Below are 10,374 nucleotides of genomic sequence, written 5' to 3' on the forward strand. Positions count from 1 at the left end.
ACTAATAATCAACTAACCTAATGTAAAAACAGTGATAATACGTACTGTACAGAATATTCATGAACATAACCAGATAAAAATAATAACAGATTTCTTTTATAGAGCTAAGAGCGTAAATTCAAACTCAGCTTCAAGTAAGAACTTAAAGCATATAACAAAACAGTTATATTGTTAGAAACGAATGTAATCACCTGTGGCATACGCAGAATTCGTGAAGAGAAGGGGGAGCAATTGAAGCTCCCAAGTACAAAAAATTTGACGTGAGGTGATTTTGAGTTTAACGTCCCGACCAGCAGCGAGGCTATATGAGACGTGGACCTACTGATTAACGTGGAATCCGAACCACATGAGCTTCCGCCGGAAAACGAACCCGGGTCTCCCACGCCACAGGCGCGTATGCTAACCGCTTAGCCACCAAGAAGCTCACAAAAGTTGAGGTGTTCGTATATGTAACTCAATATGGTAAACATAATTTTTATCGTGCTCAATAATGGTTGTTCAAGGAGCTTAAACTCTGAAACTCTTTCTTGAATATTTCACTAATAACCGCTACAGAATGTGACAAAACAATGTAAACGAGTTTACAACATTACAGTTTTGCGAGGATAGGTTCACAAGTTGTAACTAATGGCGACTTAGCTAGTGAAATAAAAGGTAAAGTATATCTTTTTTATTCTCAGAACTAGTAATTTTTATTCACAAAGAGAGCATATTGAATGCACTTTTCTTTGTCAATGTCTAGCCCAAGATATACTTCATGCCACCATATGTCTCTTACTCCCACCTCTCCTTATCTAGTTCCATTGCATAGCAGGTTCAGGGTGTGGAGTCCTTTAGGAGATAACGGCAAATTTCCAGGTCAATCAACTTGGAGTGCGGAATCGGCAAATCACACATTAAACATGTTTATACACTGTAAAAAAAAATCGTTGTGCTATTTCAACGAAATGTCTGTGTGTTAACACGATTGTTAAAATATAACACAAACAAGTGGTTAGAACAACTCACTCTCCATTTGGAGTTGTGTGTCGAATGCCGGTAGTTGAAATGACACACAACCCGTGCGTTAAATTAATTCGGTGTTGTTTTCTGCGTGATTGCCAAATATGTTTGGCATCTAATTAGAAAGGCTTATGAATTGAAGCTACAGACAAAACACAGTAGAAAGAAATACTTAAACAACTCCAGGTATACGCAAAATTTCACCTCCCACATTTGATGCATTTATTGCTTCTTTTTTAAGCGATTGTGTACTAGAAGCAACAAACGCATCAACTTTATTAAATGGCAACTGTCGCCGATCATTTGAAAGTGAAGATGGAAGAACTATAAAATAAAGTAAATAGACAGTCGTCATATTGTTATAAAATTACATGGCAAGCACATTTTATCTTATCCCGAACGGTTATCGTCGAATATACGCGGCTTAAAGGGAGCACTCCGATTAGCCAAATTCAAAAGACCTGAACAATTTATCCCTCCAGAAGCGACGTTTTCTTCATCGCCTCCGTGGCCAAATCAGAAGAGCACGCGGCTAGTAATCGAAAGATTGGTGGTTCGTGCCCTCCCCGCCATTGGAGTATTTTTTCACTTGTTTAAAGTGTTTTTTAGACAGCATAATGTAAACGCATTACGCATATAGGCGATTCAACATATTTTGAGGGAGTAATTTTGTGTTTCATTAACGCTTACGGCACGGCTCAACACCGGTTGTGTGTTAAAGACGTAACACACTTCCTGTGTTAAACGCCAACACCACGGGGTCTGTGTTGAACTAACACCGCATAATGGTAGTAGTCACGCTGGAACCACTGCCTTGTGTTAAAATTGAGTTGAATTAACACAACCATTTTTTACTGTGCAATTTTGAACATCTTTTTCAAAAAAAATGTACACTCCTGTTTTCTCGAAATGTGATATCAAATACAACGACTCACCAAAGGTAGCCGTTAACCCTGGTTCAGTTAATATAAGTATATCTCTAGTGGCAATACTCATTTATACCTTAAAATATCTTCTGATGTTACATTCACTAAGATGATCACCTTTTAACGAAATTACAAGTTCATGATAAATATTAAATAATTTATTCTTTGATTACCTTTTAACGTATATTCACACAAACTGTCTTGCAATCAAAAATATTTAGTTCAGTATCTATAAACAACGACATAGCAATCAACAAAACAATGTATATTTCTTATATATTAAAACATTCTTCTTTTATTATTTTTAATTAACATTATAACAGGTATAGTGCTTGTGTAAAAGCACTTTCTGCCCGAGGTATATGTAATTATGGACCGATACAAAGTATCTCGTTATATAAAAATGTCGCCCGATAAAGGGACTAAATATAAAAGTTACAAGGGAGCTTGACTTTTATATTTAAGAACCACTGGTCCGTTTATAATAATGACATGATAATAATCTTGTTCTCTACATTTTGATCGCCCTTCATATATAACTTCATTAAGTTTCCTTCATATAAATACATTTATAATAAAACTTTTATTCCATTATTATTTATCTTTTATCATTAAAAATGTTGTCGCTTACTAATACAATCAACGAAGGATGCGAAATCAAAAGCGTAAGAGATAATTACATTTTAAAACACAAATTACAATGATCAACGATTTCATTCATCATTAAAAACGGTCATGTAAAAAAAATGTTTGCTCTTTCCAGGGCGCATTATATAACAATTACGTAAGATGGTATTTTAAAGAATACATCATATCAACAAGGCGTCATGATACAAAAGAATCTTATCCAAGTATCATATAAGGTGACACATGAGTACAGTCGTCGGATAATTAGCTTAATAGAATGAACCTTCTACTGAATATAATCTTTGACAATAAAGTTTCAACATAAATCAATATAATATAAATAATCTTTGTTTTTAATCATTAACAACATTAACATCTTCCCGTATGGTAGATATAATAATCTATGTTCAAGTGAACGAAAAGAAGGAATTAAATTTATTTTCACACATAAATATTCATAAGAATCAATAGCTGATATGGGTTTAACCCCTACCACATCAACTGCAATCAGTTTAGATTCGTACTTGTATATGATTCCAATAAAGTACATTGTACCGCACAATCATGATTATGTTCCGCATTATTATTCTGTACATGAATTGCGTCATTGTTTTGATTTTGATACGAAGTGCCATCTCTTGAACTACGGTTACGTCTATCAATGTAGTTTACAGTATTTCTAGAATTTCGCCATGTATTTCGTCTGTTTTTGAATCTACTTTGGTTAAATGGTCTGACATAATTATTGTCACGATTAGTTAGGTTAGGTGTGTTCCCATCATATCTTTGCCTATTCTGATTGTTCTGATTGTTTAAATTTACTCGATTTAGGTTATGTTCCGTATCGTCTACATTACGGATATTTAGATTCCGGACTGGTACTGATCTAAAGTTATCTGAATTGTTTTTAATTTTGCCTATTCCCGATTGATGATTCTGTGCCTGGTATTGAGTTTCATAACATTGAACAAGCATCAATAGATGATTAAAACTCATGCATTGCGTAGAAAACAGGATTTGTTGTAATTTAAACGGTAGTAGATTTCGAATAGATGCGATCACTCTAGATTCAGATTGCAATGGATTTACGATTTTTAATTCATTATACGTATTCACAACAAAATCAACAACAGATTTGTGCAAGCGAGGATTAAAAGGTTGATTTCTAATCGTAGCGTCTCTGTTTGCAAGTAAAAAGTCATTCTCATAATTTGCGATCAGCGCTGCTTTGAATTCCTCATATGTATTGACGTGTTCACGTACTGCCTTAAACCATAAAGAACACGGTGGAAGTAATAAATGAGGGATTAGTTTCATATATTGAGATTTATCTATACACATTATACTGCATTCGTCCTGAAATTTTTCTAGGAAAGAAGTAGCATTTTCATTACATCTACCACTAAACTTACTCATAGCTCGTATTTCGCTAATTTTTACACTTAACTTTACACTTCTTTCACCATTTCGTGTTCGTGTTAAGTGAAAAATTCTACCTACTGCGTTATGCGTGGTTCCACCATCTCTTTTCCGCCCATCTGTATTCCTTGGTTGAATTCTTTCCAAAATAATATCCTCATCGGATGGGTTACTTGAAGAAGAGATAACGCAAGGTCCACGTCGATCTACTGCGGGTGAATGCGAGGTCATCTCTTGTGAATGAGGGAACTCCAAACGATCATTAACCATGTTGTTGTATGCGTTGTCTTTAATCTGTAACGTCCTAATTTCCTCCTGTAAGGTAGATATCAATTGTGTATTTACACGTATTTGGTTAGAATTATCTGTCACCTGAATCTTTTGCTGACGAACAGAAGATTCTATTACTTCAAAATCTTTTTTTACAATATTAACTTCTTGGATTACATGATTGTAATTATCCTTGCAATCTTCAGATAATCTTTTTAACTTCTCGTCGAATTGTAACGTGATGTCTGTCACAGCTTGTATTACGGATTGTTTCGCTTCTTCGGACTTTTGATCTATTTGTTCTAATCGTCTACTCAATTCTTCATACTGTGTTTCTAGTCGTCCATTCAATTCTTCGGATTTTTGCTGTACTGTTTGTTTTACTTCTTCGGACATCTGGGCTAACTTTTGTTTCATAATTTCTAAATCATCCTTTCGACTTTGTTCCTGTCGCTGCAATGCTACTAAAATTCTATCCTCTAGGGTCAACATTCCGGGTGCAATAGGAGCTATATTCTGCTCGTTGTTAGCACTGTCAACAGTTTCATTCTCTACTGTTTCACCAATCATGATTTTTCTTGTGATTACTCTGCCACTTCTAAGAACGGTTGAGTTCGTATTCATGAACCTTCTTACTAAGGTAAATTCACCCTTACTTTAGACTTCGGGATATGAATTTACAAGAATCCCGGGTGAGGTAAACCAAAAATTTTACAACGACTCACCAAAGGTAGCCGTTAACCCTGGTTCAGTTAATATAAGTATATCTCTAGTGGCAATACTCATTTATACCTTAAAATATCTTCTGATGTTATATTCACTAAGATGATCACCTTTTAACGAAATTACAAGTTCATGATAAATATTAAATAATTTATTCTTTGATTACCTTTTAACGTATATTCACACAAACTGTCTTGCAATCAAAAATATTTAGTTCAGTATCTATAAACAACGACATAGCAACCAACAAAACAATGTATATTTCTTATATATTAAAACATTCTTCTTTTATTATTTTTAATTAACATTATAACAGGTATAGTGCTTGTGTAAAAGCACTTTCTGCCAGAGATATATGTAATTATGGACCGATACAAAGTATCTCGTTATACAAACTTCCTCACTCCAAGTTGGCATTGGAGTGCGGAATCACCAGATCCGAGATTTAAGTAGCTAAAAATAATCTGCGAATTTTGTACAATTTTATACAGATTTAATATAATTTTGTACACCACTGTTTCGAGAAAATTACCGTCAAAGTTTTGAACTCAGCCATCAACTTGGAGTGTGGAATTTTCATATCTACGAATTTTGTATACCTTTTTAAAAGTTCTGTACACCTCTGTATTTCAAGAAAATTGTCCTTAAACTTACGGATTCTACCATAAGGAAGCCATCAACTTGGAGTGCCTCTTAGCAATATCGGATATATAATTAGCGGATATGATTGTACATGTCCTGTAGAACCTTGTACACCTTCCGTAGAATTTTGTACACGATCCAAATCATTTTGCATACATCTCTGTTTCGAGAAAAATAGCTCCAAGATTTCGAACTCAACTACCAATTTAGAGTACGGAATTTTCATATCGAAGAATTAGTACAGAAATATAATCTACCAATTTTGTACTCATTTGTACACGTTTTAAGAAACTTTGCATATTTCTGTATTTCGAGAAAATTGGCCTTAAATTTACGGATTCTGCCATAAGCAAGCCATCAACTTGGAGTGCGGATTAGGAATATCAGACATATAATTAACGGATATGATTGTACATGACCGGCAAAATTTTCTACACCTTCCGTAGAATTTTATACAGCATTCGAGAAATGTTGTACACCAATGTATTTCGAGAAAATTAGCTCCCACTTTCAAACTGAACCATCAACTTAGAGTGCGGAATCATCATATTGAAGTTTTAAGTACACAAAAATAGTCTACGAATTTTGTACACTTTCGTATACCATTTTGAAAAATTTTGTACACCCCTATATTTCGAGAAAAGTGGCCTTAAACTTACAGATTCTACCATAAGCAAGCCATCAACTTGGAGTGCCGATTAGCAATATCAGAGATATAATTAACGAATATGATTGTACATGTCCGATAAAATTTTGTACACCTCCCGTAGAATTTTGTACACCATTCAAATAATTCTGAGGGGGGCGCGGTGGCTCAGTGGTAGAGCGTTCACCTCCGGCGCTTGGGGTCCCTGGTTCGATCCCAGCTAGCGCCGTGTGGACTTTGTGGTGGACAAACACCGTACTCGTGGGTTTTCTTGGGGTTCTCCCGTTTCCTCCCACTTTCTTCATTCCACCATTTCACTCATCTCTCATCATCACCGTCTCCTTTAGCCTAACCGGCATATCCGTGGGACGTAAAACTCAAATATTTCATTTCATTTCATTTTCAAATAATTCTGCACATAATTGTGTTTCGAGAATATTAACTTGAAAATTTCGAACTCAACCTGGAGTGTGTAATCGATATAGAGAAATATTTGTTGGATATTGTTGTGCATATCCCGTAGGATTTTGAAACCTTTAAAATAATTTTCAATACCCCTGGGTTTCGAAAAGAATACCTTCAATATTACTCACTCAACCAACAACTCGGACTTCGCACTCATCATATAGAAGATTTAGGTAATTGTAATTGGAATTGAATTGAAATTGAGTTCTTCGTTTTCAAATCAAATGATGGTAACAAAATTGAATTTTGACAATATTGAATTGTTACGGAATTGCTAATATGCACTCCAAGTTGGTTGTTTGCTTATGGTAGAATCCGTAAGTTTAATGTAATTTTTCACAAAATACATGGGTGTACAAATTTTTTAAGAGGTGTACAAAAGTGTACAAAATTCGTATTAATGAATTATTCGAAGTAATTAATGATTAATTAATTAATTAATTAATTAATTAATGATTACTCGAAGTATTCTCAAAAATCGTTTGTCGTCTTGTCTCGTTTTGAAAATGTAAGTACAAAATGTATGCCCTGACTTTATCTAGAAGTTATCAGCATCCTTTGTTTTTTAGGATGACATCCGCACTAATCACTAAAGCATCAGAATTTCAGTCAGTCAATTAGACGAATAGACATAACCATTTCACGTGGCTTCCCGTTGCATTACATAGTTTGGAAGTCAATCTTCACATTGCATTGTAGTGTGAAAAAAAGACAAGCATACAATGCAAGATTACGAAGAGGTTTGTATGTTAATTCCTTGTTTTATCACATTGCATGAAGAAAGAGAGAGAGAAAGTATATGTATATATATATGTGTGTGTCTATATGTGTGAAAGAAGAAGAAGAATGCAATGTCATAACATTTGCGGCTGCGATATCTTGTTTCTGAGAAGTGTGATTATAATAATCTGTATTCGTTCATAGAGGACGGCGATGTTACGCAGACCTGTGGGAAAGGCTAAAAGAGGTTTTTTATTACTAGTTGTCGTGCACTGTGGCAGAGTGCTTACATCTAGTGCATGCAGTCCCTAGTTCTACATCCGAATAAGTAAGCTTATAATGAACAACATCGTGTCCGTGAGCTTTCATGGGCTACCCACACATTCTCATTCTACTAATTATTCAATCCTTCATTTGCCTTAATCACCCTGGTAAAGCAACGACTTATTCTTTCAGATGGCTACTTAGTGTAGTACAACAATGTTCCGCAACCCAGTGCATGGGGTCCCTAGTTCTACCTCTGAACAAGTAAGCTTATAATGAAGAACATCGTACACTACATGTAGTTCTCCAGTCATAAGGTGTAAAGATAATTTTTGAATGAAATATAATTATTGAATCTTGAATCAGGGATCACAACATTTTTTGAGAGACCCCCTTCTAAATCGACTTTTCGTATTTTTTTTAAGGGAATAAGATCATCATAACGAGTTAAGTGATAATCTGAATCTGGCTACACTTTATGTAGTTGTCCAGATATAAGACGTACAAGAAAATTTTTGATTCGAAATATATTGGATCTTGGATCAAGGTATCAAAAACTTTCTGGACGTACCTTTAAATTGAGTTTTCGTATTTGCTACGGAATAAGAGCATCATACTGTGTTAAGTGATAGTTTTTTGCAATCATTGAGAGATCATACCCTTCGTAAGAGAGAGAGAAAGAGAGAGATGAAATATCTCAGTTTAACATCCCACAAATATGCTCCTTACGCTAAAAGAACACATGTTTAAGAAAAGTGCTGGAATATAATGTGAAAAGAGAGAGCCCCGAAAAAAAGAGAGTGTGATATTGCCCACAAAAAATTTACTTCCTCGGAGATCGAACCAAGGACCCTAAGCACCAGAGATAAGTATACCCTACACTTTATCATTCATACGTTCATACCACAGTACAAAGGTAGTGATTGTTTTGTGTCCTCACGTACGAACAGTCATCCCTTTACTTATTTAATATAAATAAAATAAAACTCTTTATCTGTCTGTTTGTGTCTGTCTAATGTATGTGCTCTGGGATCACCAAACATGATTATTTTAACATTGAACAATACTCCCATGGTATAATGAAGAAGAAATTGGGACGAAACGGCAGAGCCCCGAGAAAACCCACGAGCGCAGTCTTTGTCCAGTACAAAGTCCATACGGTTCGAAGTGAAGTCGAATCAAGGACCTTTGAGTTTTCGTATTGGCCACGGAATAAGAACATCATACTGAGTTAAGTGATAGTTTTCACAATCATTCAGACATCATATCCCATCGTAAAAGAGAGAGAGAGAGAGAGATGAAATCTTTCAGTTTAACGTCCCACAAATATGCTCCTTATGCTATAAAACGGACGATACATATTTTTCCTGGCCGCTGGTTTTTATTGATATTGGTACATTAGTATCGTATTTGTAAAGTGGAAATGTATCTTTAACATATAAAGGAATTAAGATTAATTTATCTGGATGTAACATGTACGATCTTGAATTTATTAAATTGATATCTTCATCGTAAGTGTATAAGACATGTATAAATAAGATGAAACATGATTGTTATTATTATTAACGAAATGAACATCAGTTTTCCATGTGTGTTTTTTCATAAGATCGGCTATGTGAACATTGCTGATGAAAGATTAAAACTGGAAATGAACGTGTTTTGCAAAGAAAAACTCATAGATTTAGTTATGGTTGATTTATTTGATAGTGTGCAAACACAATCAAGGTACCGATATGTAATATGGCAACCCGACTTGAAAGCACGTGCTGCTAACAGTAGAACAAAAATGGTTGGCATTTCAAAAGTTGCATTCTTTATGGGACATCCTTTATTATCTCCTTCTAACTTTCTCGAAAACTACGCATAAGATTTTATACTAACATATGTAATTTCGATCACCTCTACGATATGTACCTATATTAAACAATGGGCAAGCCTACCAGAAGAGACACGGCTTCCAAATGACAATGTCCTCCTTCAGACTCTTGTGCTTTATGATACAAACGTATGGCATTCACACGTCCTCCATAGAAAGCGTCGCGAGGATTCAACGATGTTTTCTTTGTGTACGGATGATTACTAACATACTTTGGAATGGCAAATGATTTCATTTGCACTCTTGTGAGAGAATATTTGGCTGTTGTTAATTGTGGAAATATGTTATGTGCTAGTTTTATTCTCGAAAATGTTTATACATGTCCCATTTTTAGTTTTACGTTCCACGATTATTCCGGATAGGCTAAAGGAGACGGTAATGATGAGAAATGAACGAAATGGTGAAATGAACTGGAAATGGAAGAACTCCGAGAAAACCCCACAAGCACAGTGTTTGTCCATCAGAAAATCCACACGACTCGAGCTGTGATCGAATCAGGGACCCCAAAGCACTGATTGTAAAGTCTCTACCACTGAGTCACCACACTCCTCAAACCTAAAATGTAATAGGTTTGTACATCATGTAAAGACCCCGCGGAGAAATAAAGAATTTTGGTAAATAATAATATTGACTTATTTGCAAATATTGACTATCATACTTTTTTCATAAATAATAAAGGAGGCAAAACTTTATGAGAGGTAACGAGAATAGAAAAGAGGAGGGAATCAATGTTTCTTTCAGAATGGAACTTTGCTCTCTGAAGTACGCTTTCCCCTCCGGAACAAAGATTGTTT

This window comes from Thermobia domestica, chromosome 4 (assembly GCF_964235325.1).
Source record: "Thermobia domestica chromosome 4, izTheDome1.hap1.1, whole genome shotgun sequence".
In the NCBI taxonomy this organism is placed as follows: Eukaryota; Metazoa; Arthropoda; class Insecta; order Zygentoma; family Lepismatidae; genus Thermobia; species Thermobia domestica.